Raw genomic sequence first — 12,190 nt, 5'->3', positions numbered from 1 at the left:
GGCCTGCAGAGGTGGAGGTCATTATTCTGATGAATGCAGGAGCAGGGAACGTTGAAGTCAGTCTTCTAAACTTACTCAAAAGGGCTGAGATTTAATTTATTTTTTATTTCTCTCTTGGAATATAATAATGGGGGAAGGATCCACGTTCCTATTGGAGGCATTTCTGTGGTATTGTTTATTGTGTATCTTGTTAGGCAATGTTTGGATGATGTGGTGGGCATGCTATGCAATGAGGACTAGAATAGGGGAAGGATTTTGGGCTTAGGGTGCAGCATGCTGGTGATGCTAATTTAACGGTGTCTTATTCTGATTCTTTACAAGGGCCTCTGGTGACAGGAGCAGAAACCCAGGTTATAGGAGGGGCGGTTGTGGGTCTGTGCTCACAGGCAGACGCAGGACCGTCCATGCCCTGATGACTTTTTCTCCCCAAGTAGAGCACTGCTCCCGGCTGACCAAAGTCTTGGCCTTTGAACTCAGTGGGTTACAAGTGAACAGAAGTGGGGGAGAAGAGAGAGAGCTCACCCCCTCTCCCTGTGCCCAAGAAGACTCTGCTGTCTTCCCCCTGCATGGGGACTGTGCCATGAGCAAGGGCAGATTCTCACTAGTGGTGTTTTTGGGTTTCCACTAATCAGGTTGCTGAGAGTCAAGCTCCTCTCTTTCTCTGCTTGTTGTGCGGATCCGTCAAAGGGAAGAGGATTCCTTTCTGTGCCCTGTCTCAGTGCGATGAGATTCCACCCACCTGCTGCCGCCGTGTGGCTCTCCAGCTCCCGAGTGGTGGGGAACTCTGAAAAAGACTGTCTGCAGGTGTCAATACCCTGGGAAATGAGGTCAAGTGTGTGTGGGGGGTCCCGCTTGTTCTCAGACCCAAATAGTATTCTCCAAACCAACTTTATTATGAAACACTACCTTGGTGGCTCTAAAACATTTCCTAAGATTAAAAAAGTTGTTACATCGATCCTTCTTAATCATCAGTTCTTTGAAATCCCATTGAAGCGTTAAACCCAGCTGGAATGGAGGGTGGTGGTCACTGGTGCCCCAAACTGACAGCACACCTTGGAGGGAAATAGAAATCCTTAAAGGCAGAAGCATAAAGATGATGTTACACTTCTCTCCTTCTGCATGAGCGGCGACCTACAGACTATCCGGCGCTTTGGAAACACATGTGCACTTTTACGGAGTCAATGCTGTGACCTTCACCGCTATCATCCTCATTCGAAGCAGGTGGCAGCACAGTGTGGCCTACCCCTTTAGCTAAAGTTTAAATCATTCCTGGGACAACAGTCAAGCAGCCCGATCCATTCTTTGAGATGTTCCGGTAAAAGCTGGAGGGCAGGGCGTCTAGTTAGTAAACAGTGGCTACACAGATTAATCTAGGGGCTACCACGATGAAGGGTTTTTGAAATGGATAAAGACAACCCTTTCTACGAAAATCTCATCAGCATCATGGGGGCACATTTTTATTTGCTAGTCGTATTAGAAAAACTTAATGGTTGGTTGCAGATTCGGAAAATCCGGGACACAAACACACATGTATCTTAATTCCCACTCCCCAGGGAAAATCACTGCTGGGCATTGGGGTGAACATGCTTTCCTTATCTACAGTCCCATCCTTCCACTCAGACGCCTGTCTGTCCATCAGCCTCTCCCACGTGGTTCCGGGGCCTCGTGGAGCAGACCAGGCACTGATCTGCTGCAGAGTCCTTCCCTGGTCCGGCCGCTCCCCCCCCCCTCCCCCTGTAGTTCTGATTCTCACTTCCCTTCTTCCTTCTTTTCCAAACGCAAATTCAGTATTTCAGGACATTTGTTACACTTTTGTAGCATGTCTGGGGCCGGGAAACCTTGAAGGCAGGAGGTACAGTGTGCTCTGAGGGGGAGATGCAGGGGAGGATCTGGCCCTGCTGATCTGCTGAGCGTTTCTGTTCTTTTCTGAATTCAGCGTGTGTTTCCGCTGGTTTTTCCTCTGATTAACGCGCGGTGTTTTGAACCCTCACTACGAATCAGTTGTTTCTGTTTCAGAGACAGAAAGATGAAGAGGAATAGCCTGTGCCTCCAATCCTTTTTCTAGACAAAACGCTGAATCCCCCAAAACTGACCTCCCCCTCTCCTCTCTCATCACCCAATTTTTCTTCTCTCTCTCATCACCCAATTTTTCTTCTCTCTGGGTTAAAAAGGGAGCAGAAAGATTTCTGCCATGTTGTTTTAGGTTCCCTATATTTAAAAAAAATTGCAATAACCCAATTTTAAAATTACATTCCTAAGAAAGTATTCTGAAAAGAAATATGTTTTAAAACCTTGTCATCAGCAGCAACCACTATTGGCTTTTTTCTTTGCTTCTTTCTTTGTGGTTCAGGTATTCCCATCTCTTACTTTTCAGTAGTTTAAGAAACATAATAATACACTGTTGGCACTGCAGGCCTGAGGTAGTATTTTCGTGGACAAAGAAAAAATATTTTTACAGAGTGATTTCTTTTCAAGTGTTTTATTTGGTTCTTTCAGGAATCCTGTGGTGTAGACATTCAGGGATGTTTTTGTTTTGTTTTGTTTTGAACCGACTCAGAATGTTTCATAACTTTATTTCCTCTTATTATTGGATAGATCTCTGGCTCCTTAGAACACACACTGACCCCAAGTTCCACTGGTGGGTGGTTGTGGGGACCCCTGGGCCACACAGTTAGTGAATGGCAGGCTTGAGACCAGAGCCAAATGTCCTTTACTGAGCCCTTTGCTCTTGGCATGCACATCACTTTCTATCCAAAAGGACTAAAATCGTTTCCATTTCAATTACTAAAGAAACATCAGAGATCCTTGCCCGGAGAGCTTCTACTGTAAAAGAATCTTTTTCAAGTGTTCTTTCTTCCCAACCAAGACCAGACTGGTCAGTTCCCCAGCAGAGAGCATGCTGGGAAGATGGAAGAGAAAAATGGACACCATGATGTTCTCCCAGGTCTGGAGGGTCCTCTGTGGCCGTGGGCTTCCCAAGAGCTCATGATTAATTAATTCAACAAATACACATTAGGCACTTGCTGTGTGTCAGAGGCTGTACTAGTTCAGGAGATAAAGCAGTGAACAGGAAAGACAAAAGGTCCTGCCTCCCGGAGCTCACATTTTTTAAAATCGTCTTAGCATTCTATGTTTTGTTAATATTCCTGTGTAAGCCTGCCTTTAGCACCATTAATCTGAATGCTTTCATTATAATTGATAACTTGGGTGGCAGAACAATCGTTACGATTTACTGGATGCTTATAACATGCCCGGCACCATCTAAACAAGCCATACATTATCTCATGTGATCTTCATGGCCACCCATCTACCCTGCGGGCATTATCATCTGTCACTCTGTATAATTAGTCTGTAGCAGATCCAGGATTTTAACATGGGTCTGTTTGTTTCCCAAAGCTGTGCTTTGAGCCACTATCCATACTAGCTTATCTTAAAAAAATTGTTTACTTAGATTGCGGGTCCAAGAAAGCTCGTTCAAAATGAAAACTGAAATTGCTTATATTTTGTATCAGATAAATTCAAAATGAATTATCTTTCAAATTGTTCTTTTAAGTCCCACTGTGAGGTGGTGAATCAGAGCTGTAAGCTTTTGGGCAGACAGGGACGTATATACATTTCCCCCACTCTTCCAGCTCATTGCGGATGTCGCTGGTGCCCATGCAAACTAGACAGACAGCCGTTATCCGCATTGTCTTTAGTTCTTTGTGTTGATCAACAGCACACAAAAGTCGACCACATTGCCCAGTTACAATTATTGCCCATAGATGTTAATTATTTTTTAATTTAACTTTGATGGAAAATACACATGGCATCTTGAGGGAGCACGTGTCCAGAGCATCCATCGCCCTGGATGGTGACAGGTGAATGACAAGGGGCTAACACACTTGTGTCTGACCTTCTGCAGCTTTTCCTCCACCCAGGTCTTCGAGAACCCATGGAAGCTTAGGTTGACATTCTTCTTACACCTTTAAAATGTTTGCCTGTTTTTAGTATTGTTTTAATATCAGTTATTTTCTGTTTTCCTCTTTTTTTTTTGCCTCTTTCTGCCTTACCTCTGTAAATATTTATTATGGTTCCTCTATGTAACACTGACGCCATCAGGAACTGAAAACTGACCCCTGTCCTTGTGAGTCTAACCATGATTTCAGCCTCATTGGAAACTGGCACTGGATTCCAGCTGGTGAGAGGTGACAATCGCCACAGGCATGCAGCAAGTATATATATAACACAGTGGGGAAAATGGTCAAGAGCATCAGGTGATAATAATCGCTGCTAATTATTTGGAGGTCACCATGTGGCAGCCACTTCCGCTCGCTGGTTGGCGTAATTGGCTCGTTTAAACCTTGCAGCGGCCCAATCTAGGATGCAACTGATGCTGCAGGTTGCAGTGCCTGTAGGTATCGAGTCAGGATTGGAGTCCAGGCCATTTTAATTTCTTCTCCACTGTGTGACAGGGTCTTGAGGCTTCAGAAGTGGGTGAGATTAAGGCAGATTGGAGGGGTGGGGAGGAAGGCTTCATGGTGGCAATCTTTCTACATTTAAGTAAAAATTCCTACCAATATTTCAGTCCCACTTACCTCATTTGTCCAGGTATAACTGGACAGCTTTGCCCATTCACTATCTAGTTGCACTGAGATTAGCTAAACTGTGTAGCATTACTAATTATAATTAGTCATCTAATCAGACAGTTGTAAGGATCATACTTCCCTATATTGTGCAGGTCAGCACCATTCAATTCGAGCATACTTCATTATGTTCCTTTTTATTTTTCTTGTCACAGCCAATAGAACACGTGGGCATTTAGAAAAAAGGTATTTTTACTCGAGGTGGTCTACTGTCAACATCAGACTCTCATAGTGATGTGTGTATATTGTAATACCTCAAGGCACCGCTCGGTGTCCTGATCAAAGTGACATATTCAAAAACACTGTAGGTAAATAAAAATGAAATTTAAAAAAATATTCCACCTAAAGGAAATGAGAAAAAAAGCAAAAATGAAGATAAAATAGGTGAGACAAAAGAGAGTTGAAGGGAGGGGACTGTGAAGGGCTGAGGCTCCCGATGGCTTCTGAGATGCTGGCACTGTAGTGGTCCCCTGACGATCTTTTAATGCACGTTTTGTGTGCTCTTCACAATGAATATTAAAAAGGGGTGGGGTTTGAGGCATGGGTCGTGGAGTCCGGCCTTTGTATGGGTTACCCCTGGGAAAGTGGTTTCTTCCTTTCATCCAAAAGGTAGGGATTCAGCCACTCTTCAATCTGCCCTGTCTCTTACGTCCCTAAGGTTCTCCTCTGGGTTCTCCTTTCTTATTTAGGGTCCCGTTTTCTTGCCCCTTACGGGAGGAGTCTTCCCCTTAAACATTCCTCTTTGCTGGAACCTTCTTGTCACCTCCTCAGTAGGCTCCTGCCATTCTGCCTTCATCCTCAATGCACCTTCTCATGTGGCCACTGCCATGGCTTTCTCCTCCCTCTCAAGCCAAGTGTCTCTGCAGTTCTCTGGGGTCACTCAGCTCAATTCCTCACTCCTGTCGGCCTTCAGACATCAGGCTAATAGAAAGTATTCTTGCCAAAGTCCTCAGTCATGTTCTTGGCATAAAATCCACATGTACATTTTTGATGCCTTTTATTACTTGGTCTCTTAGCAGCATTTGGCAGAGAAGACTGCTTGTTCACTTCTCAAACTCTCAGGTCCCTTGCCTTGAATTTATGCTCTTGTTTTTGTCTTTCCTTTGATCCCCTTTTCTCAGTATCTTATTTAGGCTACTCCCTCTGTTCTTTCTTTCTTTCTTTCTTTCTTTCTTTCTTTCTTTCTTTCTTTTTTTTTTTAAATTCTGGAGTTATAGCTTCTGCACCTTTCCCCCTTAATAGTCTACATGACGTTTTGAGTATTCTCAAATATTTCCTTGTCTTATTTTTTTAACTTCCTTTTTTCTTTTTGGCTTCTACCTGGTGAAACTCTCAGATCTTTGTTTTCAATATCATCTTTCTGAGCTCCTGATTTATATATCCACTTAGCCACTTTACTTGCTAGGTATCTCATTTGAATGTCTCGTAGGCATCATAACCCAACATGTCGAAAATGGAATTTCTTAGTACCTCCCAAACCTGCTCTGCTTCCTGTCTCTTGTTCCAGTGAATGTCACCAACATCCAGCCAGCTTCCCTAAACACAGATCTGGGTATAATTCTTGATTCTTCAATGAATGCAGATTCATTAGGTCATATTTCTTTTATTACCTGGCTACTCTACTCTCTATAACTATCACTTTCCACCTCAGCGTGCATGTGTGTGCGTGCGCACGCGCGCGCGCACACACACACACACACACACATTTTGCTGCTATCACCTTTTTTTTTTTTTTTTAGTAGAAATTAAATTTGATGGGGTGACATTGCTCCATAAGAACACATAGGTTTCAGGTGAACATCTCTATAGTGTTTGAACTGTTCATCGCATTTTGTGCCCATCACCCAAAGTCAAATCATTTTCTGTCACTGTATATTTGGCCCTCTTTACTGTCCTCCCTTCCCCCTCCCTCTGGGAACCACTTCACTCTGGTCGATGTCCACGAGTCTCAGTTTTATGTCATTTTTTATCTGGATCACTGCAGTAAATGTAAGACGGGTCTCTCCATGCCTAGGTTTGCTGCTCTAACACGTCCCTTCAATGGTTCCTGCCTGATTCTCCTGGGCCTATCGTTTGCATAGAATGGTTATGTTTCTCGCCTACTGGACATCTCCTGATGCTTCATATTTCTTATACTATTTACTCTGAAAGCCTTACTGTGGGAAACAGGAGTGCCTGCCACATGGGGGCTCAAGGCATCTAACATTCCCGAACCACGCTGTCCATTTAATATTTAAACAGCATGAATCACACCCCCACTCTGCTGAAAACCTATCTTTCTTCCAATGCCTCTGAGAGTTCTTGGGAGGTTTCGGGATTTTTTCTGGTCATCTGGTTCCTTTTCCCCATTGAGTTCCTGATTGATCCACAGCTCACTTCATATGCTTGCTGAACACTTCCTACCTATTTGGCCTCATTCTTGAGGGCTTGTTCCTTTATTATTTTATTCCTCCAAAGGAGCTGTAATACAGGACTGTAACTGACGTGTACTGAAGTTGGGGTTGCCAGCCCTTAGGGATTATAGCGCAGTCCTTGGAACAATTTGATATTGCACATTATGTCACTGTAATAAAGTAATTTGGCCTCATTTTTCATTTCCTCACCTCTTTCTCTAGTATAAGACTCTCCTCACATCTCACTCCCTTGTTCTGTATTTTAATTGTCTTCCTCCATGCCCCCACCTGGGCTCTCTGCAGAAACTGAAAGTTCTGTCTCTTCTAGAGAGCAATTAGCTCTCTTTGCTAATCTTCCCAACCTAAAGAGGGTTACAATCACTGGTCTCCTTTCTCAAGCAGTACACCCATCATGACGTTTTCCTGAACAAAAACGCAATCGCTCCGGAGGTGAGTTGTATTATTCCTCTAAAGCAGAAGACGTCATTTACTAAATGGCATTTTAACAATTCCTTCTTCCTGTGGCACCCACAGCCCTTTGCTAAGTGATCCTGGCTTTTCTCTTACTCCCTCTCTGCTTTGGGTGTTCTGAGTGGTGATTAGTATGCTCACTGCCATGATCCTCTCTGTTTCTGCATGAATTCTTCCCTGCTTCTGGGAACACCTTACCACCAATGTTTTTCCCAGCTCATATTTCTCAGACGTCAGCATTTAGGTTAAGTTTTTTCCAACCAGTCTTCCCTGGTGCTCTGCATTAGGTAAGATGTCTGTGATGTGTGCCTCCCATGAGGGCTATGTTTCCCTTACCAGGGAAGGTGTCTTTTCCTTGTAATGAACTACCTGCACTCAGAGCTGAGGCTATGTTCTCTCCATCACGGTCAGAACTCAGTCCCTGGTACATTATAAAAACAATAACAACTGCCAATGGCCATATAAATGAAAGACCAGTTCATGGCTTTGTCCTGAGAAACTCAGAGGAAGAGTCCATGTCCTTCACCAGTTTTGAAGCGGGGATTGCCAATCACCCAGGGTGGACCACACGTACCTCCCAGATTGGACGATTTCCTACGCATCCCTGCTGTACCAATGTTCTGTGACCCTAGGTCATTTTTAAATGTTAACAAGGTTAACAAAGTTAAACTAGCAACAGTATTATTTCTTACAGTATTCAAGACAAGTAAAGATGGTTTTAGGCCCCCCCATTAGGTTTCTAGAACATCCTAATCTAAGGTAGGCATTAAGAAATAATCAGATTTCTAGAACTGTAATTTGGCAAATCCAATGAGCAGGAATTTTTTAGAGAGAGAGAGGAGTGAGAGAGAGAGACAGAGAGAGAGAGAAGGGGGAGGAGCAGGAAGCATCAACTCCCATATGTGCCTTGACCAGGCAAGCCCAAGGTTTCGAACCGGCGACCTCAGTGTTCCAGGTCGACGCTTTATCCCACTGAGCCACCACAGGTCAGGCCTAGCAGGAATTTTTTTCACATTTGCCAACAGGGGGGTTCATTTTACTATTTTACTTCAAACTAATTTGATGTAATTGTTATTGAAATATTCTACAGTCTTCAATATAAAACATTGGAGGTAAGGAGTTCCCAGAAGCAGGGAAGAATTCATGCAGAGGCAAAGAGGATCAGGCAGTGAGAATACTAATCACTACTCAGAACACCTTCAGGCCATTCCCCTTATATAACAAAGTTATTTCATATAAACTTAAGGATAAAAGAACCTCAACTCCATTTTCATTCCTTCCAAAAAGATGTTATTTTTAAACTTATTTAGTAAATATTTATTAAGTATGATATCATAATATTATGCACTCTTGTAAATAAATGACTATGATTTTGAGCAATTTTTATAAAATGAAGATAACTTAAAACTCTTTATGTCACAAACGTGTTTCAGGGGACATTCTCATGTGAGCCCCCCAGCGACCCCAAACCCCAGGGCAGTGCAGTCACTTTCATGCCCATGCACAAGGACCAGCATGGGAGTATGGAACTGGAATATGAGACTTACATTTGTAATTTTTGTTTGTTTGTTTGACATTGTAGAAAATACGTGGTATTTCATAATTTGGTAATAAATTGTACTTCCACACAAATATCACATTAAAAATAAAGGCTGAACTCTTAAGAAAATATAGTTTTATTAAGTATCTAGCAACAAGAGAAATAAAACTGTTGGGTGTACTAGCAGAGCAATTGCAATGCGAGTGGACTGGAGGCTGTTAGGCTCCTTTGCCAGCCAGTTAACCATTTGACTAAAGTGCTAAAAACATGAGCCGACCTTCACATTGAAAGCTGATGTTATCAGCCTTCTATAAACAGAACATTCAGGTAAGAAAATCCATTTTTTAAAAAAGACTCTATAATAATAATAATAATAATAATATATATATATATATATCTGAGTTTTCAATATCTTGAATTATCAAGTTCCATAGAATTTGGGGGCAAAGGCAGTCTCTCATATCTGCTAATTTTATAAAATTTCACAATATTCCAATAGTGTTTACAGAATCTCCAGGCCAGACGTTTTCAATTAGAACAACATATTTTGGTTCTGATGCCTAAAGAAATTTTTATCAGTCCTCAACGAATGACAAAAAAATCAAGTAGGAAGCATTCTATAAACTCAATTATATTACATTTAAAATTTTTTAAAATTTTTTTATGATTTTGATTGATCCATGAATATAGAATTCAAATGATATTTTCTTGTGTTTGTTTGGAGAAATAAAAATTGGCATCCATCTTACATGCCTTCCCCTTTTTTGGGTAGGTTATGGCATTTTATTCATCTGTGATACCAAGCAATTTGATACTAAGATATTAGCCACCATTGGTACCTTCTAAGGCAGAGATGGGTAAGCCGGGATCCAGAGGTGTTAGATGACTCATTTTAGGGGTGGCTCAGGCCCTAGCTCTCCTGATTCCCAGGCCAGGTCTGTCCCAGCTCGCTGTGATGCTTGAGAAAGCTTGGGATCTGTCTCTCCTTTTTCTGAGCCACATCCAACAGTGGGAAGCCGAATTGCCCATTAAAATTCCACTCGTTCATTCATAAGGCATTAAAAATTAAAAATCTATCTCTTTTGTCAAGTGCGTCTCCTTTTCTTAATTATGTAATGACAACAGACTCCATTGATTAATAACCCTTATTACATGTATTTCAGCTTATTGATAAGGTCCATCTGGGTACGATAGTGTATAGGAAGGAAAGTTTATTTTAAAATTATTAGGGCATTGAAAATGAAGGTAAATAAAAACCAGCCCAGTCGCCACAGGAGAATGGTGGAAATCCACGAGGGGGGAAAATTACTTTCAATGGTAATTTTAAGTAGATTCACTCTCCAGCCCTGAGCCTACAGAAGAATCACATCTTAAATACAAATTTCATTCTCTGGTGGCAGAAAAATTGTTAAACAGCTGGAGTCCAGGAAGGAAAATAGCCTTGAGTAGGGTGAGATTCCAAAACACACTATAAAAACAAGCGCCTGATATTTTTATCTGCATAATTTGTCTTGAAAGGGAGGTAAGTAAATATTTAAAGTAAAACTAAATCCAGAATTTTCTTATTCAGGCAAATAAAAGGTCAGTAACTGAGCTCCTGATATGATATGTTTCCAAGGGATAGGACCCCCGCAACGATATCTGAGCCTTTCATTACTGCCTGGGTACACAGATCCTGCACAATTGCATCACATAAAGCAATATGTTATCAATAGAGCAGAAAGCAGGCTGTAACAGCTGGAGCTGGCCAAATTAACTGGACCTCGGGAGGGAACAAACTCTTCTAGCCTCCATGAAATGTTCCCAGGATCTCGAGAAAGCAGACATTTTGGAGGTTGATGATGGCAGCAGATGTTTTCTCTGATCCCTAGCACTTCTGCAGATGGTGTCTACCCGGTGCACCAACAGTGGAACAGCAAGGAATTAGAAATACTTCCTTCTGTTAATATGATGCACTGATATTTTATAAAACATTTTCAGTCAGGATCTCACACCACCCCTGGGATAAAGTGCCCTCATTACAGGTGGGGGAAGTGAGGTTCAGACACTCAGAGAGCTCGCTCCAGGTGGCTGTAGTGGCATGGAGACTGGCGCCATGACTGGATCCTACCTCCCTGTCATACTCCGCTTCAAGCTAAACAAACCTGTTATATATATATATGAACAAACCTGTTATATATATATGATCTGTATACACATATAGATAACACTGACTTAGGAGGTGCTTGCATCTCAAATTTTGTACTACCAGCCTATTCATTTGGTCTGGAAGATGACTCTTACTTTCTCCTGACTCCTGCCAAGACTGGGCAATCAGAGACATTGATTGAGTCCTGGAGTGGGAGCTCATAGAGGAGCACATAAAGTTAAGTGACTGCTGCACCGACCCAGATATAACCCCGTGATTTGGCAGTCATGTCTCCGGGCTACCAGCTGAGTGTTCTTTCCAACATAGCCTGTTCCTTCTCAAAGCTTCTTACTTTTGCACAGAGGATAGTCTCCATCGCCTTGTCTAAACTCTCAGAGGGCTGGAAGATGATGCAGTGTAAACCTGTGAGTAAGTGCTTAGAGCTCTACAGAGCACGGAACTACTGCAGAGCAGTATTAGGGTATCTAGTCTGGTCTTCATGCAGAGATGGAGTGGACTCCCCCGTGCTGGAGATGGTCACTCGCAGTCATGCTGGCAGCCAGCCGACGCTTCGCCCTTTGACCCTTTCTCGTCTCCTGGCCCAGCTTTAGCAACATCATGACCTTTCATGACTCTGGGCGAGGGGTATGCAACATAATTTAATGACAAGATAACCTAGACATGTTTTCTTTGAATATATGTACTCTGATTTATTAATGTCATCCCATTAACATTAATAAAAATTTATTTAAAAAAAAAAGAATTCTGTTCTCTAGTGGGACTTCCTGTCCACTCTCGGTGTCTCTGAGCTTCTGGGGAGATCTCCTTCACTCTTGTAATTGCCTAATGATGCTTTGACCTTATAAGTTGGCATGTATTTGTATTTCATTCATCTAAAACTCATGTCAGTGAAGTTCAGCATTTTTCTCCCCAAACCCTTAAGACTTCTGTTGCCTTGCTCTTTCTTTCTTGTGATTATCCCAAGTCCCAGAGCAAATCGTGACAGAAAGGATTCAGAGAGACAAAGGGTTCA

This window comes from Saccopteryx bilineata, chromosome 6, assembly GCF_036850765.1.
Source record: "Saccopteryx bilineata isolate mSacBil1 chromosome 6, mSacBil1_pri_phased_curated, whole genome shotgun sequence".
Taxonomy (NCBI): Eukaryota; Metazoa; Chordata; class Mammalia; order Chiroptera; family Emballonuridae; genus Saccopteryx; species Saccopteryx bilineata.
The sequence above is the reverse complement of the archived record's forward strand: the minus strand, read 5'-3'. Positions refer to the sequence as shown.